Source organism: Halichoerus grypus, chromosome 10 (genome assembly GCF_964656455.1).
Source record: "Halichoerus grypus chromosome 10, mHalGry1.hap1.1, whole genome shotgun sequence".
NCBI lineage: Eukaryota > Metazoa > Chordata > Mammalia > Carnivora > Phocidae > Halichoerus > Halichoerus grypus.
The window spans coordinates 12,853,806-12,876,671 of NC_135721.1; the positions used below are offsets into that span (position 1 = coordinate 12,853,806).

Sequence of the window (22,866 nt, forward strand, 5' to 3'; positions counted from 1 at the left end):
CATTATATGAGATGTCAATACCAATTTTTTTACCTGGCAAAAATAAAACTGAATTCTTACTGTTTAACCTGGATATTCATATAACTAAACAATCTAAACCTGGATATTCATATAATTAAACAATCTAAACTATACCTATATAGCCTGCCTGTTGTCAAAATAAGAGTCAATTATGTTAGTTGCTCTAGTTAAACTGACAATATGATATATTGCTGCTATGATTCTTTCACATAATTAAGCAAAGATATTACCTATTTTGACACTTAGAAATACTCTTTAGCTTTGTTCTACATTGATTTTACATCAGAGACTGCACATTCTACCTCTATAGGCCTTTGATCCCAACTAATAGAATTAGGACACAAAATGGTAGGCCATATTATTTTATTAGAATTTTTTATTATAAGGGAATAGCTTTATGAGAAGAGAAAGTAATGGGGTAGCAAATTATTTAGTCCTTCTTGGCACATGAACTTTTAGCAATACATAAAAAATACTTTCTATCAAAACTCACAAGACTTGCATTGAATCCAAGCTAACATGGTGGGAGCAGTCTTTCATAACACCTGCAACCCTCTGGTGCACTTAGCACTTTTCATGTCAGTAACTGTGAGCATGTTGAGGACACCCTGTGTAATTTATCATTTTACACTTCACACCCAACAAATTGTATGGCACATAAAAAGTACTTCATAAATATTTGCTGTTCAAATGTCCAGAGCACATCTTCCTTCCCTCTGGAAATTTGTGAGTTCTTTCTGTCCCCATAACTTAGCAAATTTACCAAAACCTAAAGGGAAGACTAATAAAATAGCAGCCAAGGAGCCTAACGGCAATGTGATCGCTGAGGGAGATAAACTCAAACCTTAGCATGCTTATTGCAATAGCTTCAGAGTCACCCAGATTCAGGCTTTGGGGACTGAAATGTAGATGCTGGAGAAAGACTGAAGCCTAATAACTAAAATAATAAAATCACAAACCTAGATACTGTCCTTTTCTTCCCTACACTGCAAAGCTTTGAATTCATTTAATTCAATTTTCTCCAATCCTCTAGTCTTTAAAAGCAGAGACGCCAATGAGGACACAAAGAAACTTACTAAGAATACGTTTGAAGAAATATCTTATTGTGGATGCCCTGGGCACAGCAAGCATTTACCCTATGTCTCAGATTTGGTCCCGAGTATAGACTAAAGGTTTGTGTCCCTCAAAAATTCATTTGTTGAGATCTCACCCCAACGTGACGATGTTTGGAGGTAGGACCGCAGGCCATGAGGGGGGGAGCCCTCTTGAATGGGATTAGTACCCTTAGAAAAGAAACTCCAGAGAGGTCCCTCATCCCTTCCATCATGTGAGGACACAGTGAAAAGACAGTTGCCTATGATCCAGTTTACAGGCCCTCAGCAAACAATGATTTTGCACTTATCAGCCTCCATAACAGTGAGAAATAAACTTCTGTTGTTATTGGCCACCTGGTCTATGGTGCTATACCTAAGATGCATGTTACTTTATTTTTACATTTACCATACACTTTGATATTTGAAATGTTATATGTTGGAAAGGCTAGATCTAGAACAGATCAGATCTTAGGAAACCTTTTTCCTTGAGTTAAACAGCAGTAAGAAATAAGGAAAAACAACAACAAAACATATAATGGTCTGTTCTCTTATTACCCAGGAAGGGACTGGAATCTCTGTCAGTTATAATCATTATAATAAAAATGAATCATCTCATTTATTACAGTCTGGAGCTAAATAATCTACACACGGATTGGAGAAATTCTATCTGATGCTTCTGTTTTCAAGAGAAAACTGTATCTTCATGGGGACAAGCCTCAAGGGAGGCAGTGAGACATCCTCCGCAGAAACAATCAGGCATAGACTGGACGGCTGCTCTCAGGGATGCTGTAAAGAGAATCTTTACTCAAAGCGAAAGCCGACAGAGAAAGACAAATTCTGTATGATCTCACTTCTATGTGTAATCTAAAAACAACAAACTCGTAGATACAGAGACGACTGGTGGTTACCTGGGGTTGGCAAAATGAGTGAAGGTGGTGAAAAGTTCAAACTTCCAGTTACAAGGTTAAATAAGTTCTGGGGATGTAATGGGCTTCTCCCTCTTTGGGCATTATTTGTTCCATTGGGTAGTTCTCTCAGAAGGATCTAAGATGGCCCAGACCAGCTCCCTCCTGGCGGACACACAGAGTTCATTCTCTGTACAGCCCTCTAAATTGGGTCCTCTGACACAGGGTGCTTCTGCCAGACTCGCCTTTAGAGACAAATTTTGGGGCACAGCTTTGCCTTGATACATTCCTCTCAAAAACTCTAAGGGACATACGTCAATTATTCTGATTGTTTCTCTAAGTTCTTTACATGCTCTCCCCTCCTGTATGGGTAAGGAAAGGGGTAGCAGAAACACACTGTATGTCAACAGCTCTCTCCCCAAGAAAGCCTTCTCATTCAAAAAAGTTTCCCTTCTCAACCTCCTCAGCCTTAAGGGATTTTAATATCTGAATGTACCTTTAGGTAGATATTAAAATCTCAAAACTGAGAACTCAAATTTGAGGACTTCCTTGACCAGCTGATCTCTCATCTTTCCTTTGTATTACTCTCAGTCTTTGGGACCTTTAGCCCTAAATAAAATACCAAGAGTCCCATTTTGTTATCCTATTTTATATTGTTGCAGCTCTAGTTCTCTTTCTTGCTGCTCGCCAGAGAACACCACAACATTTTCCCGAGTCGGACTATTACTGATGAGTATTTGGGATGAAGATGTGCCTTCCAGAAATGCTGTCATCCACATTCCAATGAACTCTTATGTAAGTTTAATCTACCTCTCAGTGATACTGGACCCAATTAAGCCTCTAGCATTGGTGTCTTAGGAACCTCTGGGGATGATAAAAACACATGGAGAAAGCCATCCCAGGGTAGATATAAACCCAACCAAGAGTGGATGTAAATGTAATCAGCTTGCGACTATCCAATTTATATATTTAGCACCTAGCATATGGCTGGCATATAGTAGATACTCAATACATTATAGTTCACTTTTCTTCTCTACTGAACCTCATTTTTCAAATGAAGAAAACAATATCAAAATTTTTGCCCATTTTCCCCACTCTGAAGAGAAAAATCATGAGATAATGCAAAAGCAAGCGCAATGTATCACCTCTGTGTCTGTACATATATTCCACCCAGAAATAGTTCATGAAATTAATTATCTCATGGAATGGATTAAGTGCTAATTTTGAAAACAGGATGAAATCTGCATTTACTTCAATCATGTGAAGAATGCATAGATGAGAATATATTCATTTAACACCAGAAAAATAAGACTAAAGATAACAGGCCTTACCCAGAGTCAAGCAAATCAGAGGCAGAGGGGTTAGTTCTTCCCAGGTCTCCTCGATCCAGCACTAGATAAAACAATGAGGGAAGCATGATAAGACAGTGTTCATTCCAACTTTAGGAGAAAGGCTGAGAGTTAGGGTTGATGCCCTGGTGATCCACTCTCCTTCTGATAAACACTGCTGTCCATCATGACACCCATGAGCATAACTCATGACTGTGAGACAACAATGCAATCTGTTTTCATCAAAGAAAGAAAGAAAAGATTGCCAGGGATTTGTACATAACTTAGTATAGTAAGACATTTGCTGGGCCTTTGCAGCAATGCCATTTTACTTATAAACAGTTTAGAGGAGGAATATTTATGGCCCTTCGACCTCTCCCACTGGCCCTGAAAGAAATTGGATTTCCAACCAAATCCATTTACAAGGAGAGAGCTATTCATTCTAATAAAACCACATGGTAAGTACATTAAGTAGGGAAAACATGTCTTTTGATGAACAGAGACACTAAACCCCCAGGAGGGGCAGCAGCGTCAGTGAAAGTTCAGCTTGGCTGCTTCTGGTCTCACTTGAATTTTTTCCAGCTCTTAAAGCATGACAATATTACAATAGACTGCTTCAGAGTTCCACAAGTTCAGTTAGGCAATAGGCCCAATTTCAGCCTTGATCCAGGGGGATCATGATCTGATGTGTGAAGAAGAAAGATGCCATGGACCCCCTTAAGAGGAACTTCAACTTCTAATCTATGTATTTATAGCCCTAGCACCATAATTCACAAGAAAAGGATACCAAAAGGTATGAAATATGATATTTACCTTTGAGAAATACTTTATTTGGAAAGAAAAGACCAGCATATGCAATATAGAACATTACAAAATTAAACACAATTGGAAGACTGTTGGGGCGCCTGGCCGGCTCAGTCAGTAGAACATATGACTTTTGATCTCAGAGTTGTGAGTTTGAGTCCCATGTTGGGTGCAGAGATTACTTAAAAATAAAATCTTTAAAATAAAAAGCAGATTATCAACTATTAGAGTAATTTGGGCAAGTTCAGGTGAACTTCCTTATAGCACAGCAGTGAGAACTGTGAAAAGAATATAAATTCAAAAGTTTGGAGGAAATATGGACTGAGCTGAGAAACTGATAAGTGAGAAAAAAAGAGGATACCAATGATGACATCCTTGTTCCTGACTTAACAGAGTTCATGAATGGTGGAGACATTCACTAAGATGTGAAAAACAGAAGAATTGGGAGGACATATGATGGGTTAATTTAGATGTGCTGAGTTTGAATGTTCCATGGGGCATTCTAAAAATTCCAGCAATGGTCTGATAACATATAGGAAGTCCAGTGGACATATGTATGCTAGAGGCAAAGAACTCACAGTTGCTAGGGAATTAAGATTAGCTCTAAAAATTTAAATCTTTGCTTTTTATTTTTCAAATTATATAAGTTAATCCCTTATGACTGTACCAAATTTTAACCTTGTTTTTAAAGAAAGATGTTATATTTCACAATACACAGAATAAATACAGCAATAATTCATATATTGCTTAAGGAGAGGCATTCTCAATTATACCTAATTGTCCAATCATCTGTAAATGTCTCAAGTTCATTTTTAGTTATCTCTAGCAACACTTCTGGAATAAAGTCCCTAGAAGGAATGAAAACTGGCCAGGTAGCATATAGATCTAGGTTTTCCAACCTGGGGGAACCAAAGAAATATTTGGCAAGATTCAGTTTATTGTGCCTGCTAATTTAGGGGCTATAATGCTCTGGACCTGGGGTCGCTCATCCAAGTACCAGTCAGTGGAGTATAGGTAGTGATATTTCTGTTGGGTGAACCACCATCAGCACCAGAAAGAAAGAACATAAACAACACACACACACACACACACACACACACACACACATACACACACATACAGATTTCAGCTTTCAGTGACTAGGTTGTAAATGGGCATGGAAAGTTCCAACTAAACTTGGAGAAGATGGGGAAAAGAAATCATACATCAGGCAGAAAATGGGACTATGAGAGTACATGGCAAGAAGTAGTTGCTTCTTTATATTATACAAAAGTCCTCCAATTTCCCCAGTTGCTAGAAACCAAAACCAGTTTCCCTGCTAATCAGCAAAATGAAAGAGCAAGTCTATATGTGAGAATTTAAGAGAAAATTCCAGTTTTTCTCTATAAATATACGCAGTTGATGAACTAGATCAAGCAGAATGTTTTTGGTGGGGAGGTACTAAGTATCTTGAGAAATACCAACATATAAGACATGGACAGAGAATAAGATGCTTGCAAAGGTATTCTGGAAGGAGATAATAGGACTTAACTGAAATTAAAATAATAAAATGCCAGTTAATAAGAAGCCTTAGGGGACCAGATCTAATTTATGGATAAGAGTGCTATGTTATTAAAATATTACTTGTATATAATTAATGGAACAAGACCATAGTTTGGTGTGTGATGTAAAAAAAGATGAAATTGGAGGGCTGTGTGTGCAGAAAAGAACTCAAAAGGACAAGATGAATCTCTCTTATCTCAAAAGGAAAGAAGAGCAACAGAGGTTCCTCCATGTCTGGGGATACTGGAGAAACATTGTTTTTAACTTTATGTATCTGTCTGTCTATTTATTTATTTATTTATTTATTTATTTATTTATTTATGAGCGAGAGCGTGCACGTGGGAGAGAGGGTGGTGGGGGAGGTGCCGAGGGGGAGGGAGGAGAGAATCGTAAGCAGGCTCCATGCCCAACCCAAGCCAGAGGCAGGGCTGGATCTCACGACCCTGAGATTACTGAGATTACGACCAGAGCAGAAATCAAGAGGTGGATGTTTAAGTGACCAAGCCACCCAGGTGTCCCCAGGGAAACATTTTTTTAACTCGGGTGCTTGGATATAACAAAGCTTAAACAAACAGTATTTATGATAATGTGCAAAACCCACGGATTCTTGGCAAATGGAAAGTCAGATGCTAGCTCAATGAATCTGGAAATGTTGGTACCAAGGGAAATGGGAGATGTTTGTGCTACACAACAAGGAAGTGAGAAAGAACAAGACTCTTGGAGATTGATATGAGTTATGCTGTAAGGATGGAACTTTTTTTTTCATTTAAATTCAATTAGCCAACACACAGTACATCATTAGTTTCAAATGTAGCGTTCAACAATTCATCAGTTGCGTGTAATACTCAGTGCTCATCACATCACTTGCCCTCCTTAATGCCTATCACCTGTTTCACCTGTTTAACCCATCACCCCACCCACCTCCCCTTCAGCAGGATGGAACTTTATTCCTCTCCTAATGGAGAAATAAGGAGGCCACTGGTCAATGCCAAATGTTCAGATATGGATAAACATGGTTTTCCTATGAGGTCTCTATAGGCCGATAAAGCAACATAACCCTGTGTTCTGGGGAAGAGGATGGAATCATTGAATTCGGATATCCATTTCTGTCCCCACTCAGTGATACTGTATAGACTAGAAAAATAAATGGATAAAGTGACCTGGTGGGCAAAAATGGCATTCAAAATATTTCTTAGCCTATAGGTCATGGACCCCAACCAGTCAGAAAAGGCCAATAAGAATGCACACAAGCCATGAATAACTGCTACACCCATACCAGTGAGGGCCAGCAGATTTCTACCCTGCCAATGAATTTGATTTGCTCCTTAAGGTCACTATGAGTAGACAAGATTGTTAATATGCTTCTAAGGGAGCTTCTGCTTCTAAGGAAGCTAAGTAAACCCTGCCACCATATTATTTACTCTAGTAATATCCTTTGTAAACCTCATGTTAATAGGATTGTGCACCGGTAGAATTCTTCCCAGCTCAATGACAACAAACCTGCTGCCAGGTCCTGCCAAATACATCTCTGGAACTTTTGATCATTCCTTATATTTTTATTTGCATTCTTCCCACTGTCATTACTTCCCTGGACTTTTCTACCCATATCCAGCTGATTTTTCTATCTATATTTCTTATCTCTTCCATTCATCCTTCACACAACCACTAGAAAAGAGTGCTAAAATTATTAGTGATCTGCATAAAAAATAGTTTAACTACTCACTTTCTAAAAATAAAATGCACATTCTCTTCATGGTACTCAAAACTTATTTCAAGTTGGTCCCAACCTTCCTTTTCATGTGCAACCTTTATTGCTACTCCATTCTCCATCCCCCCAACGCCCCATCATCTTTTCCAGTTTGAGAGCTGGAAAAATTCTAGCTCTCCAAAGACTACTTTGCTTATATATTCATGTAATCTTGATGTTGGCTGATGTCTCCCTGCCCTTAGATATTTTGAAGCTTCCTGACAGTTCTAAGTTATTTACTTCCCCTTTCTGTAAGAAGATCATACCTTCCTGCCACACAGACATCAGGCTTGGCTGTGTAATTTGTTTGGCCAATGAATGTAAGCAGAAGTAATATTTCTTTGCAGAAGCTTTAGGAGCCATTACATAATTCCAACACCACTCTTTTTCTTTTGCCATGAGACTAGCATGTCCCAATTAGGGGCTGCTCCCTCAGCTTAGATGACAGAATAAAACCATGTGGAACAGAGCAGCAGTGGACCCACACACAACATGAGGCATAAGCTAGACTGATTTTGCAGTACACAGCAAAAGTAGACAGATGCAGTGATCTCATTAAATAAGGACCAAATATCATTCCCGGGTCTGTGGCAATTCCAAATACTCCCTAGGTTCTCACGCCTGCCTTCCTCTTACAGTCTTCTCTGCCTTCACTTCAATAAGTGTGACCTGGATTCTGTCCCATGTAAAACCTAGACCTGAAGCCCAGGCCCTTCACTGTTCCCTGGGACAAATCTAATCCTACTCAGTAGTCCATGAGTTTAGTAACATTCAGGAAAATTTGGATAGCTGAGAGATTGGATGACATCCCACAGTGCACAGTCTTCTGTTAACACTGTCTCAGCTCCTCATATTCCACAGCCTTCCAAAACCTTGCTGCAACTCAGGGCCCTCTCCACCCCCACACTCCTCCCCCGGGACAATAAGCACCATGTTCCTATGGCATCTCTGACTGGGCAAAGCCCCACAGAGCAGCCTGTTTTCCCCCAGATCTATTCCCATCATTTATTTAAACCAAAATTTCATTTGCTATGAAATTATATTTTAATGCTATCACCACTAATGTCCTACCCTAGGAGATAAGACCTAACATCCTTTCAGATTTTTCCATTGTAAAATCACTTTCAAATCCATTATCTTATCATATCATCTCTATTTGCCCTCCATCTCTGTGAAGGCAAGTGTCATAATGTATATATTAGATGGGAGTCCGTAGCTCTCAGCACAGTACCCACCACATGGTGGACGCTCAGTCAGTATCTGAGGGTGAATGATGAATAAATGAAAGCATGAACATAGCTATTATGTGACAAGTCAAGGATCATATCCTTTAAGGGACAGAATTGGGATTTCAGGTCATGTCTCGGATTCCAAGTCCCATGTGCTTCCCCTTTGGACTTACAGCCTGTTCACTAGGGAGGGGTGCAAACAAAGGTAGAGTGCGCATGGGTTAATGATTTCAAAGAGAGAGTCAAAGTATCAGACATGATTATGCTACAAGGTTTTGAAGGTTTCTTCCCATCTGCAATTTCAACGAGAAATCTAAGAATACTCCCAAGAGTTGCTATAGGTATCTGTAAAATGGAATTTTTCCTCCAGAGCTTATTTCGTTTACATATATAAACTGTATAAATGCAGATTATATAAATTCAGCAGATCTGGGTGTTCCAAAGGGACGATCTAAATTGAGATGTCAAAGTCATAAATTCTACCAGCAAACACTCCCTTCCTCACTCTGCAATGATAGATGACAAGTTGTTTCTTTCTGTTAAATAATTCATCCTCTTCAGTGTTTACAACTTATGAACATAAGAAGGATTTACACTTACATAATCACAGTAAACTCTCCATTTTGAAAGCCAAGAGTCAGTTTTTATAAATGCATAGGTTTATTAATCCCTCCCTGCTGTTGTCACAGAGTGGATAGAATCATCATTCTCTCCTAGAAACACGTAATTTGGAGTCCTACAACCTGTGTGGAGGCTTTAGCTCAACTATTTATTGATTGTTAGACCTGGAGCAAGGCATAAAGTTTCAGGTTTGTGATCTGTAAAGTAGCATTAGTAATGAACATAAGTGAGCAGTGAGGATCAACTGAGATAAGACGGTGGCTTTCAAACTCTCATTTTATAGAGATTCAAGGGCAGGAAGAGGTCAAGCCAGAGAAGCCACAAACTCTTCCCCAACCTCCACTGCTTAGACCAGAGAAATAGTCAGCTTTTAACTTTGCAGATCTCAGCTATGGGCCATCAAATTCCCAGTTCAATTGTTTGTCAACCCCATCAGTGGTTGCTTCCATTATGGACACTTCCTCACAATGGTCCAGCACTGGAGAGTTCACAGAGCACATCCATATACATTATCTCATATCTAATCCTCACCGTGATACCATATCTCATATCTAATCCTCACCGTGATACCAGGAAATTCTCTTTCCCGGTGGATGCTGAAAGACTGAGGCCCTGAAAGATTAAGTGACTTGCCATCATTCCCAAGATGAGACAGCATTAGCTCCCAACCAGGGAGGTGTGTTCTTCCTGTGGCTCAGGGCAGCCTTCACATTCCCGTTGTCTCTAGTACATGAGATACCATCTTTAATTTGAAAACTGTTTGCCTTTTTAGATGACCTGTGTTCTCACAATAAACAAGCCACATTCTCATTTTTCATCAAAGAATGAAATTTCAGGCTTATCTTAAGGAGAAGGGGAAAGCAGCAATTCAAGATCTGATATGACTTATAGCACAGCCCATGTTTCTGCCTCGAAGGCCAAGAGAACACATTGTCCCCAGAACATGGAGATAGTCACCCCAGCCCCAGGAGAGCACACTAGGAGGGACAACGTCCCTAGATGGAAACAATAAATGTATTGGCAACAAGTACCACCTGATTTTCTTGTTGACTCTAACATATTCTTCTCATCTGAGAGGAGCAACTGTCTGGGATTTTTTTTAAAGTTAACACGTTCTGTCCATCTCTCGCATAAGCCCAAATGCCTGCCCATGGATATATTGAGACATTCCCTCTACTCACTGAATTCATTAACTCATCCATTCATCAAACGAGCAGTGAGTTCATTTCCTATACTGGTTATGGGGCTAGGCATTGTGAATACCAAATTTATTATAATCAGTTCCTGCCATCAAGATATTTGCCATCTTGCTAGGAAGAAGTGGCTTGTATAAACACAAAACAGAACAAGGTAAGTACATGAGAGACATACAAAGAGTTCTAAGAATTCAGTGAGGAGAGATCACTTTGACCCAGGTTATCAGCAGTAGTTTCTGGGGTGAGACAGTCTGGGTGCTGCAAGTTTTATGATTACATAGACTCCCAGCAGGTGAAAATGGGGCGGAGGCGACTATTCATGTTGGAAAGAATGACAAGGCGAAGGAGACAGTCTGAAGAGTTTGAAAGCAGCAAAATATGATAGCAGAAAATGTCAGACGGGGCACCTGGATGGTGCAGTTGGTTGGGCAACTGACTCTTAGCTTCAGCTCAGGTCATGATCTCGAGGTTGTGGGATCAAGCCCCATATCTGGCTCCGCGTTTGGTATGGAGTCCGCTTGAGATTCTCCCCCTCTGCCCATTCCCCTGCTCATGCTCTCTCTCCTTCTCAAATAAATAAATCTTTAAATAAAAGAAGGGATGCCTGGTTGGCTCGGATGGTTAAGTGTCTGCCTTCGGATCAGGTCATGATCCCAGGGTCCTGGGATGGAGCCCCACGTCTGGCTCCTGGTTCAGCAGGGAGCCTGCTTCTCCCTCTCCCTCTGTCTCTCCGCTGCTCATGCTCTCTCTCTCTCTCTTTCTGTATCTCTCTGTCTCAAATGAATAAATAAAATCATTAAAAATAAAATAAAATGAAGAAGAAGAAAATGTCAGATTATAGAAGTTAGGGAGTCTGTCAATCATTTTTAAAATAGAAATTAGAATAGATGTCATTATAAGAATATGGACCTTCAAACTTTGTTTTGCTCAAGTTTGGGGGTTGAGATTTAAAGGTCCGTGACAAGACTTATTATTAATTGAGACACATTCACTGACATAACTGATAGGCTTCACAAAAGTTGGACTATATGAGTGAGCTGATAAATAACTATTTTTAAAGACCTTTTAAAAATTAGAATTCCACACTGAAGTCAAGTGTCATAAATGATAACAGAGAAGATTATACTAGTGCCCATGAGAATAATGAATTAAATGAGAGTTCAAGACCTCAAAGGCTTGTATTTACATAATCTCATTCCTTTTATTGTTCTAGTGGTCGACTGGGGAGAATGAAGGTTTCTTATCTCTTTCAAGATATGTGATCCATATTCCTATATTAAGGGAGTAGCACTTGCTCTTCCACAGTGAAAATTAAATTATAAGAATTAGGATTACAATCAAAGAAAAGTTTCTTTGTGGAAATTGACAGGCTGATTTTGAAGTGTATCTGAAAATTCAAACAGTCGAAAATAGCCAAGATGGTTAGAAGAACAATGCCTGAGAATTTACTGTAAAGGATGTCAAGATTTGTTATAAAACTACAGTAATTAATACATGTGTTGATATAAAGATGACAAACAGACCACTGGTATACTTGCAGCATGAGCTCTGAAATCTCTTTCCCTGTCTCCACACTCCCTCAGCCACCACCAGGGATATGGTTGTATAGCATGGTAATTAGAACACAGCTCTGAAACCAGATTCCCGGGATTAGACTCCCAGACAGAAGCAGAATACTTCTGTGACCAGCAATGTTCTTTGAATGTGACATTGACTCTACTTCACACTCTCAAAGACACCCTTCAAATTAGAATAGAATTGTTCTAGGGGGCGCCTGGGTGGCTCAGTCGTTAGGCATCTGCCTTCGGTTCGGGTCATGTTCCCAGGGTCCTGGGATCGAGGCCCGCGTCAGGCTCCCTGCTCCGCGGGAAGCCTGCTTCTCCCTCTCCCACTCCCCCTGCTTGTGTTCCCTCTCTCGCTGTGTCTCTCTCTCTGTCAAATAAATAAATAAATAATCTTAAAAAAAAAAAAGAATAGAATTGTTCTAATAGAAAACGATATAATATAAAGACCCTCACTTTGACGCAGACAATGAGACCCATACAGTAAGGGGAGGCGTTGCAGGGGAGGAATTGTCATATCACATAGCTAATCAAAGACTCAGCCAGTTTTCGTATCCAAATTTTGATTCTTAAATAGGTAGGGCTTCTTTCTTTCTCTCTCTCTCTCCCTCTCTCTTTCTCTCCGCCTCTCTCCCCTTCTCCCCCTCTCTCCCACTGGCTCTCCTCCCTGCCCCTCCTCCTCTCCCTCTCTCTCTCCCCCTCTTTCTCTTTTCTGGCTGTCTCTCCACAAAAGGGTAAAATTGTCAGAGTCCTCTTATCTTGGGAAAATTATCTCTTGGTGTCCTCAAGGTCATCCGAACTATTCCCTATGGTCACCAGCTCTCCTCCCCACGTAAACTTGCATAGCAAAAGCACTCCACTTTGAGACAAACTGCTATTTCCAACATCTTCATCCAGGACAGGAGGTTTAATGATAGAAAAATGAACCTCTGGAAGTATCTTGGGAACCAATTAAGGGTGAAGATTTTAAAAGAAAACATAAATGATCTACTAAGAATTTGGGAAATAAAGGAATAGTAACTTGCTATTCCTTCAAGGCACAAAAAGGGAATTTGTTCCACCACAATGATTTAATTCAATTGTAGCATCTGGTTTCTTCTGAAATGCATAAATAAACTTCAGAGAAAGAATAGAAGGAGGATGTAGAATTGAGAGAAGGAGCTGATCAGAGTTGTGCCAACATCTTTGAAAACCTGCTATCACAACAGCACTTATCCATATGACAAGTCACTATAAGCAATGAGCAATAGTGATACAAACAACTAGTCTCAAGCATAAACTGACCCACATTATGTCCTCATTATTCCCACTTCAGGCACTCTACCTCCTGGCCAGCCACAAATACTCACTGTTCTTCACATGTGCCCCAGACCATTTGCTCCACATACTTCTTTCATCTGAAATCCTCAATATTCCTCTTTTGCATTCATTTAAATACCAGACCCAGGCCCAGGTAACTTCTGCATTTATTTGATTTTAAAATAGTTAACCTATTCACATGGATCAAAGCTTAAGTCTTCCTCCACTTCTTCTCCCCAGCTACCAGTTACCTCCACAGAAGTGACCAAGAGAGAATTTCAAGAGAGTATATTCAAGAGAATACCAAGAGAGTATTTCCCTAGGTATTCTTTAATCAAGAGGGATATTTTGTAGATATGTGTGTATGTTCCCCTATTTTACACAATCATGTCATATTGTTTGTTACCGTGAGCAAGTTATTTAACTTTCTGCAACTCTCCTCATCTGGAAAATGAGAGAAAAATAATACTACTGGAATCATAGGGTTATTTTAGGATGCGTTATGTGTAATTTAGAATAGTATCTGGCACAGTGCAAGCTCTATATAAGAAGTAGGTATTACCATTTTCATCTTCATCACCTTAATCATAATTTTATGTCTCCATAAAAATAAATATTATTTAACAATATATCTACTGGCTCCATAATATTCCAATATATTTTTGTACATCATTTATTTGAAGATGTTCTCTCATTGGGGATTTAGGGTCTTTACTCCTTTTCTCTATTGTAATGGACATCCTCAAGAATTTTGTGCACTTGTCAAACTGCCTCCTTAAAAAGAAACCTTAGGGGTGCCTGGGTGGTTCAGTCGGATAGGTGATTACCTCTTGATTTTGGCTCGGGTAATGATTTCAGGGCTGTGAGATTGAGCTCTGTGTTGGGCTCTGTGCTCATTGCAGAGTCTGCTTGAGATCCTCCCCCTCTACACTTTCCTACCCCGGCTCCCAAGTTCTCACTCTCTCTAAAATAAATAAAATAAATCTTAAAAAATTTTTTAAAAAGGAGAAAAAAAAATCTTAGCAGCACAGTCAATGACAATGTTTTAATGGCCATTAAGTAGAAATTTATGGGCAAAAACACAACATGAATAGATGCAAGAACTTCCTCTCCAAACTCAAACCACCAGAAATATATTTTTTAAAAGATTGTATTTATTTATTTGACAGAGAGAGAGAGACAGCAAGAAAGGGAACACAAGCAGGGGGAGTGGGAGAGGGAGAAGCAGGCTTCCCGCTAAGCAGGGAGCCTGATGCGGGGCTCGATCCCAGGACCCTGGGATCATGACCTGAGCCGAAGGCAGATGCTTAATGACTGAGCCACCCAGGTGCCCCAGAAATAGATTTTTTAACTGTGCAAATAAAAAAGGGGGAATTTTCTAGGTCCCAGGAAGGAAAAAGAAACACTTAGATGTTGTGGTGACCAGTGCTTGGAGCTGTGGAGTTCACTGGGAGACTGGAATCTGAAACACACATTAGGAACTAGAGCTTTAACTTCCACATGGAAGCTAGAATTGGGTCAGAGATCCCACATATTAGAGGAAAGCAGCAGGGGACACCATCTGAACTGAAAAATACCTGCCCTTTTCCCTAGATCACAGAAAAGAAGAAAGTAGCTTATTCCAGGCTGTGATTGGAAAGAGAATCAACCACCAGAAATCCAAAATCTAGCTTTGCTCTCAGGTTTATATTAACTGAATATTTCAAAAAATCTGGAGTTAAGAACCTAGCCTAAAAGCTGGTTAACAGTAGGGAATCCCATGAAACTTGTGCAAAGTAATCTATGAGATCTTTCAATAGGGAGGCTTCTAATGACCAAAGCATCTATGGAAATCCATGAAGTATCTACAATATTATTTATGAAAAAGCATAATGCCAAGAAAGCCTGCGGATTGAACAAAAGGAAACATTCTCACTGTAGAATTTAAGATAATAAAACTTTACAATAAGTATATGTGAAATGTTCAAGGTAATAAAGAATAAGTAAATATTCAAAAGACCAAGTAAAAGATGATAAAACAAAAGAAATCAAGTAAAAACTTATAATTTAAAAATAAACTTACTAGGAGAATTAAACAATACAGGGCAGGAATCATGAATTTGGAAGGCATATCTGAAAAAAATAACAAAACCCTAGTATTAAAAGTTAAAGAGGGAGAAAATGTAAGAAGTTAAGAACATGAAGAATGGGTGTAATTTCTAACACAAGTTTAAAATGAGTTCCAGAAATAAAGAAAATGGGAGAGAGATAATATGAAGAAATTTGAAAAAATAATGGTTGTAACTAAAGGAAGACCTAAGTGTTCAGATTTAAAAGGCAGAGTACAAAACAATATAAATCACACAATTATACCTCTATGTATTTTAGTGAAACATCAAGTCTCACAGATAAATAGAAAAGTTTTAAAGCTTTCAAAGAGTAAGAACAGTAATCTGGAGGACAATAGATTTATCATCAGTCACCATAAATGTACAGGAAATTTTTTTAAATACTTTAATATATTGAGAGAAAATAACTATCATTTTTATGCACACACACATATACATGCATATACACACAGAGACAAAATTAAGGATAAACTTTTAAAACTTGTGTCACCCAAGACTAGGAGAATTTGTTATTCAAAGATTCTACTGAAATAATCAATAAAGGCTGTATTTCAAAAATCCAGAAATGAGAAAAGGAATACAAGAAGCAATGATGTACAAAGATACAAGTAAAAATATTTGGCAAGCTTAAATAAAAATAAAAATAAAAATTCAGTGAAATTAACTATTACTGTAAGTTTAAAAAATATATTGTGGAAATTAAAGGAAAACAAGGACTTCTAGTTTCCAATTCTGCATGTAAGGAGCTTAGAAGTTGTCACTCCAACCTAACAAGTAAAAAGCTGAACAGATTGAAAAGTCAACAACTCTTCTTGGGTACATAAGAAAGGGCAGGACCCAGGGCAAACCACTGCCCCCAAGATTGTAGAAAGCAAATACAGGGAGCCATGGCTTACCAAAGTAGAGACTCAGGAGTGCAAACCAACGTGAGAACTGGTTGGGGAAAAAAAACCTGAACTGTAATTGATAAATTGCTGGAGGTTCAGCATAGACAACTCTGAGAGTCAAAAACCTCTAGGAGGACCCGGTCATATGGAGGACCCATAATATTGTGAGATTTACTTCTAAGAACTCAACCAGGTTTCCACAGTAAATATCAGAGAAAAAATTCCCTTCTGCTTCCAGGACCATTTTTTTAAAAGATTTTTATGTATTTATTTGAGAGAGAAAGAGAGAGAGCAAAAGAGAAAGAGAGAGAGCAAGAGAGCCCACAAGTGGGGGGGGGGAGGAGCAGAGGGAGAAGTAGGCTCCCCGCTGAGCAGGGAGTTCAATACGGGACTCGATCCCAAGACCCCAGGATCATGACCTGAGCTGAAGGCAGACACTTAACCGACTGAGCCACCCGGCACCCAGGACCATTTTTAAATACATCACAGCCCACTGTTCTTAACAGTCCTTGCCCGCAAGAGAAACTAACCAGAGCCTAACCTGCTAGGGTTCTATCGGAGCCTAATGATCTGGGGAAAGGAAATAGCCAACTCCAGTCCCCCCTATCTTTCCATATGGAAAAAGGAAAATACCCAAGTCCAGCTCACTCTAGCCATCCTGTCAACCTAAGGAGGAGAGAAAACAAATTGGGAAACGTGTGTTAAGTTTACAGTGCAGACGCACAGGCTCACTCAAAGACTAAAACCTAATCATACGGTTGTAAAACACTTTCCCTACTCCCACACCTCAGCACCACATCACCAAAGACCTATTTACAGCAGTTACTTTTATTTTTTTTTTTTTTAAGTTTTTTTTTTTTTAAGATTTTATTTATTTGACACAGAGAGAGAGAGAGGGAGAGAGAGTACAAGCAGGGGGAGCAGCAGACGGAAAGGGAGAAGCAGGCTTCCCGCTGAGCAGGGAGCCCGATGCGGGGCTCGATCCCAGGGTCCTGGGATCATGACCTGAGCCGAAGGCAGACGCTTAACGACTGAGCCACCCAGGAGCCCCTACAGCAGTTACTTTTAACCAGTACCTCACATCAGGCTACCAAGAACAAAGTACAAGGCATACCAAAAGGCAAAAAACACAGTTTGAAGAGACAAGAGCAAGCATGAGAACAGGCATGCCAGGATGTTGGAATTATAAGACCAAGAACTTAAAACAACCATGATTAATATGCTAAGGGCTCAAATGGATAAGTAGAGGGCACAAAAGAACAGATGCACAATGTAAACAGAAAGCTGAAAATCCTAAGAAAGAACCAAAAAGAAATGCTACAGGTAGAAAACACTATAACAGAAATGAAGAATGTCTTTGCCTGGCTTCATAGTAGACTGGTTACAGATGAGGAAAAAATTTCTGAGCTTAAGGACATATCAATAGAAACTTCAAAAACTAAAAACCAAAGAGAATAATCCCAAAACAATAAAAAAAATGAAAAAGAACAGAATACCCAAAGACTGGGCGCCTGGGTGGCTCAGTTGTTAAGCATCTGCCTTCGGCTCAGGTCCTGGTCCCAGGGTCCTGGGATCGAGCCCCGCATCAGGCTCCCTGCTCCACGGGAAGCCTGCTTCTCCCTCTCCCACTCGCCCTGCTTGTGCTCCCTCTCTTGCTGTGTTTCTCTCTGTCAAATAAATAAAATCTTAAAAAAAAAAAAAAAGAATACCCAAAGACTGTGGAATAATTACAAAAGGTATAATGTGTAATGGGGATATCAGAAGGAGAAGGAATATTTGAAACAATAATGACCAAGAATTTCCCCAAAGTAATATCAGACACGAAGTCATAGATCCAGGAAGCTCAGAAAACACCAAGCAGAACAAATGCCAAACAAACAAACAAAAAACCACACATAGGCATATCATTTTCAAAGTAAACAAAATCAAAGATTAAAAAAAAATCTTGAAAGAAGCCAAAGAGGGGGAAAATAACCCTCACAAAATAACAAAGATAAAAACTACCTCTGACTTCTTCCCAGAAACCATGCAAGCAAGAAGAGTGGAGTGAGATATTTAAAGTGTTGAGAAAGAGAGAGAGAGAGAGAGGAAATGACCAATCTATAATTCTGTACTCTGTAAAATTATCCCACCAAAGTGAAGGAAAAATAAAGTCTTTCTCAGACGAACAGAAATGGACAGAATTTATTGCTAGCAGACGAACCTTGCAAGAAATGTTAAAAGAAGTTGTTTAGAGAGAAGGAAAATACAGGTGAGAAATGCAGATCTACATAAAGAAAAGAAGACCACACATCAAAGAAGGAATAAGTGAAGGTAAAACAAGAAATGTGTATTTTTCTTATTCTTAATTGATCTACCAGATAATAGTTTGTTCAAAATAATAAAGGCAACATTATATTTGATTATATATGCTTATGAATATATAATTATATACAATTATATATAATTATATAAATATATATTTATATGATTATATATGACTTAGATGTTAAATTATTTAATTGAATATTAAATAATTAATATTAAATAGATATAAAATATCTATTTAATATATTTGTATATACAAATTATATATATTTAATATATTTGTATTTACAAATATTTAATATATTTGTATATACAAATTATATAAATTTGTATATACAAAATTTTTTGTCTTCAATAGAACTACCACAGGCTTGGAGAGGATTCTCAGTGACAATGGACTCAATGGGACCAAGAGTCCTCTTACCCTGAATTGTGTGCAAAATCAGATGCACACAATTAAAGAACACAGGGGAAGCACCTGATAGCTAGAAATCCAATAGATCTCACTTGTCTGGGTAGAGAATAGCCTAGAGCAGATAACTTCTGGTAGAATGTACTCCTCTCCCTTCCCTTCTATCTGCCAATTAATAGACATGAGGGAAATTTGATTCTTTATCAGAGAATTTGATGCTTTACGTAACTCTTTAGATTTGTGTTTGCAAACATTTTTTTTAATTTTATTATGTTATGTTAATCACCATACATTACATCATTAGTTTTTTTCCTTTTTTTTAAATTTTTTATTGTTACGTTAATCACCATGCATTACATCATTAGTTTTTGATGTAGTGATCCATGATTCATTGTTTGTGTATAACACCCAGTGCTGCATTCAGTACATGCCCTCTTTAATACCCATCACCAGGCTAACCCATCCCCCCAGCCCCCTCCCCTCTAGAACCCTCCAAACATTTAACATTTAACCAAAACCAACCATGCCACTCTAGGTCCTGGCAGAAGCAGGACCTAGAAGAATAGGGTTCTAGATATGGGCGTATGCATGCTTATATATAAATAAATTGAGAGACAGCAATGATATAAGGGACAGGAGAGAAGAATTAGGACTATTTTGTTATTGCTAAGGTACTCACCCTACGTGTAAAGTGGTACAGTATTATTTGAAAGTGGACTTGGATTAGATGTAAATGCATACTACAAACTCCAGCACAACCACTAAAACAAATGTAAAAAAAAGAAATATAATGAATATCCTAAGAAATTTTTAAAAAATGAAATTATATAAAGTGCTCAATTAAAAGCACGAAAGTCAAGAAAAAGTAGAAGACAAAAATAGGAGCAAAGAATACGGGCAAAAAATAGTAATAAGTAGGTAAATATTAATCCAGCTATATCAATGATCACTTTGAACATGAATGGTCTAAATGTAACAATTAAAAGACAGAGATTGTTAGAATGGATCAAAAACATGACCCAACCATATGCGGTCCACAAGAAATTCACTTTAAATATAAAGACATATATAAAAGTAAATGAATGGAGAAAATTACACCACACTAACACCAATCAGAAGAAAGTAGGAATAGCTATATTAATTTCAAATACAGCAGACTTCAAAGCAAGAAAACTTATAATGGATAAAGAAGGACATTACATAATGATAAAGAGATCAATTCTCCAATAAAACACAGCAATCTTTAATGTGTACGCACCTAAGAACAGAGCATCACACTACATAATGTAAAAATAATAGAACTTCTAGGAGAAATAGATCCACTATCATAGTACTACTTCCTTCAACAACAGAAAATAAACATTTTTCTCAAACTCACATGAAACATTCACCAAGGTAGACTACATTCTGGGCCACAAAACATACCTAAAGAAGTTTAAAAGAATAAGGGCATCTGGGTGGCTCAGTCGGTTAAGCGTCTGCCTTCGGCTCAGGTCATGATCCCGGGGTCCTGGGATCGAGCTGCACATCGGGCTCCCTGCTCAGAGGAGAGCCTGCCTCTCTCTCTCCCTCTGCTGCTCCCCCTGCTTGTACTCTCTGTCTCTCTCTGTGTCAAATAAATAAATAAATAATCTTTTAAAAAAAATTAAAAAAAAAGAAGTTTAAAAGAATAGAAATCATACAATGTCTGCTCTCAGACCACAGTGGAATTAAAATAAATCAATAACAGAAAGATAAGTGAAAAATCTCAAAATACATGGAGATTAAACAACACACTTCTAAAGGACACAGAAGTCAAAGAAAAAATCTCAAGAGAATATATATATATATATATATATATATATATATATATATATATATAAACTAAATTAAAATGAAACCACAATTTATCAGAATTGGTGGTGGGGGAACCTGGTGGCTCAGGAAGTTAAGCATCTGACTCCTAATTTTAGCTCCAGTCATTATCTCAGGGTCCCGAGATCAAGCCCTGTGTCAGGCTCCAGATTCTCTCTCTCCCTCTCTTTCTGCCCCTCCCCCTGCTTGTGCTATAAATAAATAAATAAATAAATAAATAAATCTTTTAAAAAATACTTGGAAGCTACTGAGATGTCTTTCAGTAATTGAATAGATAAATAGACACTGCGACATAGCCAGACAATGGAATGTTGTCTAGTACTAAAAAGAAATGAACTATCAAGCTATAAAAAAAAAAATGGAGAAACTTTAAATGTATATTACTAAGTGAAAGAAGCTAATCTGAAAATGCTATATTCTGTATGAGTCCAACTATGACATTCTGTAAAGGGCAAAACTATGGACACAGTAAAAAGATTATACAGAAGTGAACCCTAAATTATGGAACTTAGATGATTATGACATGTCAATATAGGTCATCAATTGTAACACGTGTATCACTTTGGGGGATATTGATAATGTGCAAGATTATATATGTGGGGCAGGGGCAGTGGGTTTATGGGAAGTCCCCTTACCTTCTTCTCAATTTTCACTGTCAACCTGCTCTGAAAAAAAAATAGTCTTAAAAAATATATAATAAATTTAAAAATAAAATGAAGAATTATCTGTGGGCATGTGTGTGGGGATGGAGGAAAATTGTGGAGATGGAATCTTCTGAGAAATATGAAAATATATTGAGTTTCCTACATTGTTCAGAAGAGTGTAAACAAACACAATAATCCATTTTATTATATATGTATATTTTGCATTTTGCGTGTTTAAATATAAAATTATGTTTATTTGGCAGAGTAATCACTAACTAAATAGAAATGGAACCTTTAGGGGCACCTGGGTGACTCAGTCGGTTAAGTGTTGGACTCTTGATTTCAGCTTAGGTCATGATCTCTGGGTCATGGGATGGAGCCCTGCATCAGGCTCCATGTTCAGCAGGGAATCTGCTTAAGATTCTATCTCTCCCTCTTCCTCTGTCCCCTGCTTTGTTTTCTCTCTCTCTCTTTCTTTCTCTCTCTTCCTCAAATAAGTAAATAAATCTTTTAAAAAAAGAAATGGAACCTCTATTTATAACCTCTAAACTAGTAAAGGTCAAGGAATAATAATAAAAAGCCTATTATTCCAAAATAAAACAAGACTGGAGAAAAAAAATCAACAAAGCATGAGACACACAGAAACCACAAATATATATAAATGTGCTAGTAATCACAATAAAGATAAATAGGTTAAAAGTATCAGTTAAAAGAAAGACTGTCACCTTAGGTAGAATGGGCTAGTCAATAGTAGGCCACTGCTCTCTCCTAGAACAATTTTAAAATCCAGGTTATGAATGAATGAATGAATGAATGAACGAACTAACGGATGAATGAATGAATGAATAAATAAATAAATAAATAAATAAATAAATAAATAAATAAATAATCTGCAGACTGTTATAGATATGAGCCAAAGATGGCCTCTATGTATTGGCCCCCAGGCTGTTTATTTCTTTATTACAGGCTGAGACCCATTAGCTCAGAAGCCTAATTGCTCCAAACTCAATTTTTTACACATCCAGTAATTTTTAAGAGCTGAAATAACCAGATTTTTAGTCATTTAGAGCCTGCATGTTTTGAATACCCCATAACACCTCCCTGGACAGTTACTACCCACTGATAACACAGAGTCTTTGTAGTTATAAGGCCCCGAGCTATCTTTTGGAGCTCTCTGACCCAGAGATTCCCCACCTGCTCTAAGCCTCCTCTCCAGTTCTTCTGTCCACTTGGAGTTCCGTTGCCCTCTTCCCCTTCCAGATGGTGACACCTATGCTATAAGCCTCTGGGTGGTCTCATATTGTGA

The 22,866-nt window shown here is 38.2% G+C and overlaps 1 long non-coding RNA gene across 1 annotated transcript in view; it reads right to left on the reverse strand.

Annotated features, from left to right (window-relative positions):
• LOC144379332 (uncharacterized) overlaps positions 1-22,866 on the reverse strand; it is a 338,757-nt gene that overhangs the window by 236,603 nt on the left and 79,288 nt on the right. Inside the window, exon 3 of the long non-coding RNA XR_013442152.1 lies at positions 3,352-3,412. This is a non-coding gene — a long non-coding RNA (uncharacterized LOC144379332). The remainder of the gene's footprint in view (positions 1-3,351; positions 3,413-22,866) is intronic.